At 43.7% G+C, this 7,819-nt stretch overlaps 1 long non-coding RNA gene across 1 annotated transcript; it reads right to left on the bottom strand.

The window, feature by feature from the left end:
- Positions 1–3,270: 3,270 nt before the first annotated feature.
- LOC127317450 (uncharacterized) lies at positions 3,271–7,207 on the bottom strand. The gene is made up of 2 exons (XR_007861150.1): positions 6,766–7,207; positions 3,271–3,545 (listed from the first exon to the last, which is right to left on the bottom strand). It is a non-coding gene; the product is annotated as an uncharacterized lncRNA (long non-coding RNA).
- Positions 7,208–7,819: the final 612 nt, after the last annotated feature.

The raw sequence follows: 7,819 nt of genomic DNA on the forward strand, positions 1-7,819 counted from the left end.
ACATAGATGGCACAATAGAAAGTGCCAAACTATAATTCACTACAAGTCTACAGACAAAACCGTCAGCACGAAATTCGACTGAAAGAAGCTGTCAGATTAGCACACACATATTAGGCTACTTTTTTTAACGCTAGCACAAACAATTTCGGAGGTGAACACCAAGAAAATAGTTACCCGCACCTGGCGATAAACTGCTTGCACATCTTCTGTCCATCCTGGATTTCTCTGCCCTTGATCAGCCGTAGAAGGCCCACCATCTCCCTCAAATCGCTGCATCGGCCACAAAATGAACCCGCGCAAAGAAATTAAAATTTAGACAAGTAAAATCGAAGGAGAAAGTTTTGGACGTTCAACGGGAAGCGATGTAGAATATAGGGGACTTTCTCCCTTGTCATCATGCTTCTCACCACACCAACACTCGGTCGACGACAAACACGACGCTGAAGATCAAGACGAAGGAGAGGCGAGTCCCCAACTCGAGCTTCATCGGGAGCGCGGGCTGAAGAGGGCACCAACAGAGCCCTCTTTGTCGACCTATGCGACAGCGTGACATCACAACGGAGGAAGACGATGGGAGCAAGGACGCGGGTCCTAGAGGGTGTGGTCACCGTCGCCGCCTCAGAGCGCGGGAGGAGGCGGCCTGGGTGAGGCACGACTCTCCAAGATGCACGTCCCCGCTGGACCAGGAGATGCATCTGGCCCCCGTCCCATATCCAGTCTGGAACAAACTCCTCTTTTCCAGAATCGGAATTCAGGACGTACAGGCCAAAGAGAAGATGAGCTGAGAGGGAGAAGAGCACGATTCATCTACCGCCGGCCAGCGATCTAAGGCTCCTCTACGATGGCGGCAAGGAGCTGGTGCAACTGCGAGCGCTCTGAAACTCCTAGGCGGCGACCATGGGCGGAGAGCATGTGTGATTGTGGGCGGAGAGTAAGTCGTGATTGTGCGGGATTGGCAACAAATATCTGATGACATCATTCTTTGTATGACTTGCCTTATTACGTATGTAGAGAAAGGAAATACTATTATGGCATTTTGATTGAGAATCGCTTTGATTCCATATATCATACGCGGGGAGTAGTGAAAAAATGATCGGACAAAGCGGAGACTGTGAGATCAGATTGAACGGCGGACAGAATGACTCCAATGACGACCATCAAAGTGCGTTGAGTGTCAAACGACCAAATCCCATTTTAATAATCTATATATATATATATATATATATACCTACTAATAAAGGAAGTAAGGTTTCTCTCCAAAATTTTCGTCCGTTTTAGATTTACCCCTAATTTTTCGTACTTAATTACACCGATTGACACCGCGTAGCTAAAAAACGGTTCGTCGAGAAAAAGAAAGGCACTGGGTACACATGGGCCAGGCCCAATACTATAACGTACATGGCCCAAAACTAATGAGATCGGTTCATGTCCTGGGAGGAGCTGGCACGCGTGGACGCTCAATAATCCCACCTCGCTGCATTAGAACGAGTTCGATCGGTTTAAATACGCCAAGTTTCCTGCAATCAACGAGCCGCATCACTATAAGATCTAATTGGAAAGGAATTTGAGTTGGAGGCGACGGAAAGAGACGAGGTTGGGAGGAAATCGCACGGGCTGGCCTGAGGAAAAGTATGCGAGCGAATTTGGGCAAAGAGAGAGAGGGAAGCGTATATGGTGCCAGCTTTCTAGCGAGAGCGCGCGGCCAGCCGCGAATCAATTTGGGCAAATAGAGAGATGACAGATCGTGAGAGAGAGAAGAGAGAGGCGGATGGGGGTGGCGAAGCTTTCACGAATCGGGGACGCGGATGGGGGAGGCCCGGCCGTGCCGTGAGAGAGGAGGATCAGCTTTGTTTGTTTTTTTGTCAAGGGGAATGGATTAGCCCTTCCCGGCCCTACACAAAGGAGGACACTAACCGACGCGTGTGTGCGCGCGCTGCCGATAGCTGACAGGTGTATGCACGCGTGTGTCAATGATGACACCAACAGCTGCGCCTCTGTGTCCATGCTTCAACGATTTCTGATAAACTGACCGGCAGGCGGCAGCATTGGGTGATGAATAATCAACCACTATATTACTAACTTGGTGGTGCTAATGCATTGAGCGACTGATGTTGCAAGCTGGAGTCTGGCAACAGTCAATGTATGTGCATTTTCATTTGGTCATCGACCACCCAAATTTGACAACAGTCAATGTGGGGAAGGCCCATACAAAATAAGATATGTGGGGGAGCTACAATCCAATAATACGCGCTACTATCTTTTTTGAGCAAAGATGGCAAAGATCCGAAGCTGCGACGTTAACAGGTCTATACATGGACCATTAGTCGAGGAAATAAAGTCGATGCTGAAGAACTTCGCTGATCACTCTGTTAGGCACGTGCGTCATACTCGTAACAAGGTAGCGCATGAATTAGCTCGTTATGGCTGCGAGAATAAGTGTAATGTGGTCTGGGGGCCTAATCCGCCCGAATTCCTTGTAACTGTTTTAGCACCTGAGTGTGCCGTTTAATTGATTGCAGCTTTTAACTCAAAAAAAAATCTTTTTCGAGAACACTTTATGGGTATCATACCAACTGTATTTGTGGCTTTTCGCGTAAGCAATCTGAAAACAAGACCGATGATGATTGGACAAATTGTAATTTTCTTATGGCTATGCCTTAGTTGAAAACCCACAAACTGGACATCTTTCGTCTCAAGCAAGGAAATATTTAACCAAGTTTTTAGAAGAAAAAAAACTACCAAACTTTGTTAAAACTCTGGTTGACAAATAATATACATGTAATAGATAAATTATTGCACTCGAATAATTCAATTAGTTCATGCACATAAACGAGCAAGAAAATCACTTAGCTAACATGACAAGTTCATTTTTTTAGGAGTTCATTTCGTTAGCATGGCAGTTTCAGTTTAATAAAACACAAAAAATGCAATTAGTTACATGAAGTTCATCTCAATTTATCAAGAATTTTAGCTCATCCAATGAAAGTTTACTTTTTTTGTCAAAAAGTTAGTCTAAAATTTTATAAATGCAACTACGCTATTTGGATACCGATAAGTTTAACCTGTTGCAACGCACAGGCATTTGTACTAGTAAAGATTAAAAGGAGAAGAGCCTTCCGTCGTCAGACGGTTTGACGTTCGCTTCGTCAAACTTCGTCCACTCTTCCGATCGCCCCGACCGGACCTAAGTGGGCCAAGCCCAACTAATCCCGGGCGCTTTCGGCTCACCCAACCACGAACAAACAACCTTCCGTTAAGGCTCAAGTCCCCTAAAAAAATCCAGTTAACTTTCAATTATCGCCACAATTGACGATAGTTTCTTTCGGCATCAATCGATGACCATTACTTTCCAGCGAAAATTAATTTCGCCAGCATATAAGACACCATCCTAAAAACACATCTTCCCAATTTTTGTGCGTCCCAGCCTGCCCCGTATCCCCGTAGCACTCTTGAGTTGACCTTCATAAGTTCTGTTGTTGTCAGCAGTCATCACAACCTTCTCCTGAAACCTGAGTGATGATGCGCTCAATCATGGGATCATGTGCCTGAAAGTTAAAACAGGAGCAGCATGTAAAAATAAAGTTTTCTTGATATTGACGGGTAAAGCAAAAAAAAATTATTTGTTTACAACAACAATTATTATTGAGCTACCTGTTGAACTACGATTTTTTTTTGAAAGAGTATCAACCTACCAAATTCAATCACCAGTCAATTGAAATCCCCTTCTACTACGCCCTAACATTAATTTTGGTATTAGCACCAGTCAAATAACGATCAATCACAGTAATTCATGTCCCCCTTTTCAGCCTACCATTAGTTACACCATAATTTACGTCCAGCCTCTTTCCATAGTATATATACATACCTTCCTACCCTTCATCAACCCGCCAAGAGTAACTGTGTTTCATCTCAGGACGGCCTCTCCCGCACCATATTCCTCAGTGACCACCTTCCCAACTCAAATCCCCCACTCAAACATTTCATCAAGATTCTTCACAGACGGGCACCCACAAGTGGGATCCGATGCAGGACTGATTTTCTTCCATCGTACCCAACCACTGTGTATTTCCTCGGCCAAAACTAACACTAGATGCTGGCTTAATTCTGTTTTTGCGGGACTAAGCAGGACGCCGCCCTGCAACCCTACCGTTAAGGTATGCATAGCATTGTCATTTTTTCAGCAGCAAGCATATAGTAAGATCTTGTGGATTAGGGTCTTCGCAAATAGATCGATTCCCATACAGACTGAATATGAACATAAGTGATTAATTGTAAACTGTGGTTTTTGGTCTGAAAGTGCAGACTCTCAAATAGAATGCTTACTTTTATGTTATCAGCAGCAAGCATATAAGTAAGATCTTGTACATGAGGGTCTTCCTTAATAGGTTGCTTCCGAAAACTGAATATATACGTGATTAATTCTCAACTGTTGTTTTTTTTCAAAATAGAATGCTTTCTTTTATGTTTTCAGCAGCAAGCATATAGTAAGAATCTTGTAGATGAGGGTCTTCCCAAATAGATTGCTTCCCAAACATACTGAATATTAAGATATTTAACATAAGTGATTAATTGTCTACTGTGGTTTTTGGTCCAAAAATGCAGACTCGCAAATAGAGTGCTTTCTTTTATGACAGAGGTCATGTAATTCGATTACATACAACTTTGAGTGTACTGAAGGTTATATCGTTTCAAGGATTACCTACCAATGTAAAACCCTACTGTATATCATGAATTTCGTACAACATCAAGGTAATTTCATCGGAATCCTGGTGCATGCCTACAGTTGCATTGTTCAAACGATTTCCATGTAACTTATTAGCACGTTAAGATATATGAAAACTTGTTGAAACTCTGGTGAGACAACATTCATATGTATGTGGTATAAAACTTATTAGCATGTTATGTAACTTAATCAACTCTTTGTGAAATCAGAACAACAACAAATAAATGTAGAGGGACTAAAAACATTCCAAGTGCTTGCTCCAACTCTTTGTGAAATCAGAACTTATTAGCATGTTATGTAACTTAGCAGAGACATCAAGGATAGCTGAAGTTCGTACCAATGTCCAGGTGGGGCAATATTTAACTGCAATTTGTCTTTTGGCAGTTCATTACCTTGAACATGCGTTGCCTGGCTTTAAGATCGGGCAGGTGAATAATTGATAGATGTTCTATATCTGATTGAGAGCATATTGAGTGTTTGTCGCAGCAAGAACAAGGACCTTGTCATCATTATGGCTAGCACTCTGTAAATAAGGGCACAAAATAAACCAATAGTATTGGGATCTGTTCACTTCCAGCATTGTCACTTATAACATGTATTATATTGTGTCGTAACTTGTGTCACAGCGGCATTAAATTAATGCACCTAGCTAGGGTCCTTGCAGACAAATAGGTGTTGTTAAAGACGAGTTTTTGGTGAGATATTCATGTGCACCTTCTAAAATGCATGTAAAGAGATGAATCGGTGGGTTTTCCAGGGCTAGACCATGGATGAGATGTAGTACATGATACATGAAGGTAGCAACCTAACAGGTAATAAACTTGTGGGGACAATGAGGAAACTAAAGCCACTGGCCAGCAATGTACAACATCAAAAAAAACTCAGGTGCAACTTCATTCGGATTTACCATGATGATATGTATCAAAATTATGCATCAATTCATAGCAGTTGCATGAAGCTACTAAAATCTATGGACAGATCAAAAAGTGGAGTGTGCGTAAGACCTCGGATTTACCATGATGATGTGTATTTAAAGAAGGCAACTATATTACCATATTTAAAAATGGGTATGCTTCCAGAGAAAAAGTCACAATGAGAACAGTACTCATCACAATAAGATTTACTTTAAGTGGACTCCCGGGATTAACAAATCAAGCGGCTGGATAACTGAAGTACCGTGTCAAATAACAATCTATGCACTTTAGATGTACAGATGCTACTGCTCATGAGTACAGCAGAACCTAAGACATAAGAAAAACTAAAATGTGTAACAACATGTTTCCACGAAGAGGATGAGTTTAGACCTGTAATATACTTAATTTTAAGGGTATGATTTCATCATCTTCAAGCCCAAAAGACATGTAAAGGTGAAGGGACTCTATGCTAAATTAAAGCTGCAAAGTCTGTTCCAGCACCAGCCACGCTTGCAACTAAAAATGGAGCATATCACTTCAGTCCATTAAAAAATGTTCCAGGTGAAGTGAACTTCTCGAGATCACTCGTTTATAAGAAATGTAATTACAAGACCATTCCATCGCTGAACATACCAGAAAGTCTCACTTAGGCATATTGCTTTGCAAATTTAAAGAAGATATATAAAAGGTTGGTTTGCTAAGCCCCTATATAGTACGCTATTTTCCTGGTAATAATTAAGATGAGAGATCATCTTCCTTAAAAACCGGCAGATTATTTTCCAGGTAACCTTTAAAAACAGATTTTTAGCCATAACAAATCTTTCCAAAAATATAGCATATGGAGATTTATTTACGCCATTGATTTAGCGGACAACCAATCCGTCCACACCATCCTCCCTTGCTCAAATATCGCTCTACGCCTCCTAGCCAATCAGCAAGGCGAGCACACGACGATCTATGCAAACAGCTACAATGGCTAAAATTGTTGGGGCCCGTCGACATAACGATTTGGTCTCGGGTAAGTTTGATGAAGCATTCATGCTTACCATCTGTAATTAGCTTCTGATAAGGGACTACCTAAAAAAATTCTGATAAGGGACAGTCGGGTTGTGAGAGCAGAATCTATACCGAGCCGGCTGTAGCACTTCAGGGCAACGACGCCTCCTCGCTTGTGCAGCGCAGGGAGGGAAAGAGGCGACCCCACAGCGGGGAGAGGAGGTGTCGGACGACGCCGTCGTGTGGAGAGGAAGCGGAAAGGAGAAGCCGTATCGGGGAAAGGGGCGGCGGCGAAGCATTGGCGGGAAGAGCTGGCCGCGAGGAGAACCGAGGGAGGGGCGGCTATGTGCTGCCGACCCGCAGCGGCTTCGCGTTTAACTCCGGGCGGCAAGGAAGAGGAGGAGAGGAGGGGCCGTCGCCGCACCTGGTGGAATCTGAGGGGCGTGCAGTCGCTCTTGACCGTGGCCGCCGCCGCGCCTGGCTTTGCAGAGGAGGGGGACGCGTCGCTCCGGGGAGCTGGCGCTCGGGCTGTGCTAAACCATGCGAGGGATTTGGTATCTTCTTCTGAACAGAGACTGGTAGCAGGCTGTTTACAACCGGGTGTACAGTCTTTTCCGAATCCTTAAAGAGCGCTAAGGGCATCTCCAACCGGGCGACTCAAACGGACGCGCTGGGCTGTCCGTTTTGGGCCGTTTGCGTGCCCGAGCGGATGCGCGGACGGAGCCCCGCGTCCGCGTGTCCGTTTGGGTCGCGCGCTGCGCCCAACGCGCCAGATTTGGGTCGCGGCGTCCCATGGTATGTTTTTCTTGTAAATTCACTAGAAAAACGCGAAAAAATATTATATAAAATATATAAAATAGTTCAAATGCTCAAAATGTATTACACATTACATAGTCCATGTAATCAAGGATAAAGTATTATTCAAATAAAATGAAAAAATGATACAAATGCTCTAGGCTTAAGGATTTCCTTCATCATTGTTGTTTGCAGCATTGTTGCCTAGATGTTGCCACATGTGCTCGACCAAATCAGCCTGAAGTTGGTTGTGTACAGCTAGATCTCGAATTTCATGGTGCGCATGAAGAATGTCCTGGAATGATGCCGGAGCACCTTGAGGAGTAACCAACTCTCCTTGGCCATCCCAGTCATTATCAAACAGTGAATCATCCCGCTCTACCTCAACAAT

Source organism: Lolium perenne, chromosome 7, assembly GCF_019359855.2.
Source record: "Lolium perenne isolate Kyuss_39 chromosome 7, Kyuss_2.0, whole genome shotgun sequence".
In the NCBI taxonomy this organism is placed as follows: domain Eukaryota; kingdom Viridiplantae; phylum Streptophyta; class Magnoliopsida; order Poales; family Poaceae; genus Lolium; species Lolium perenne.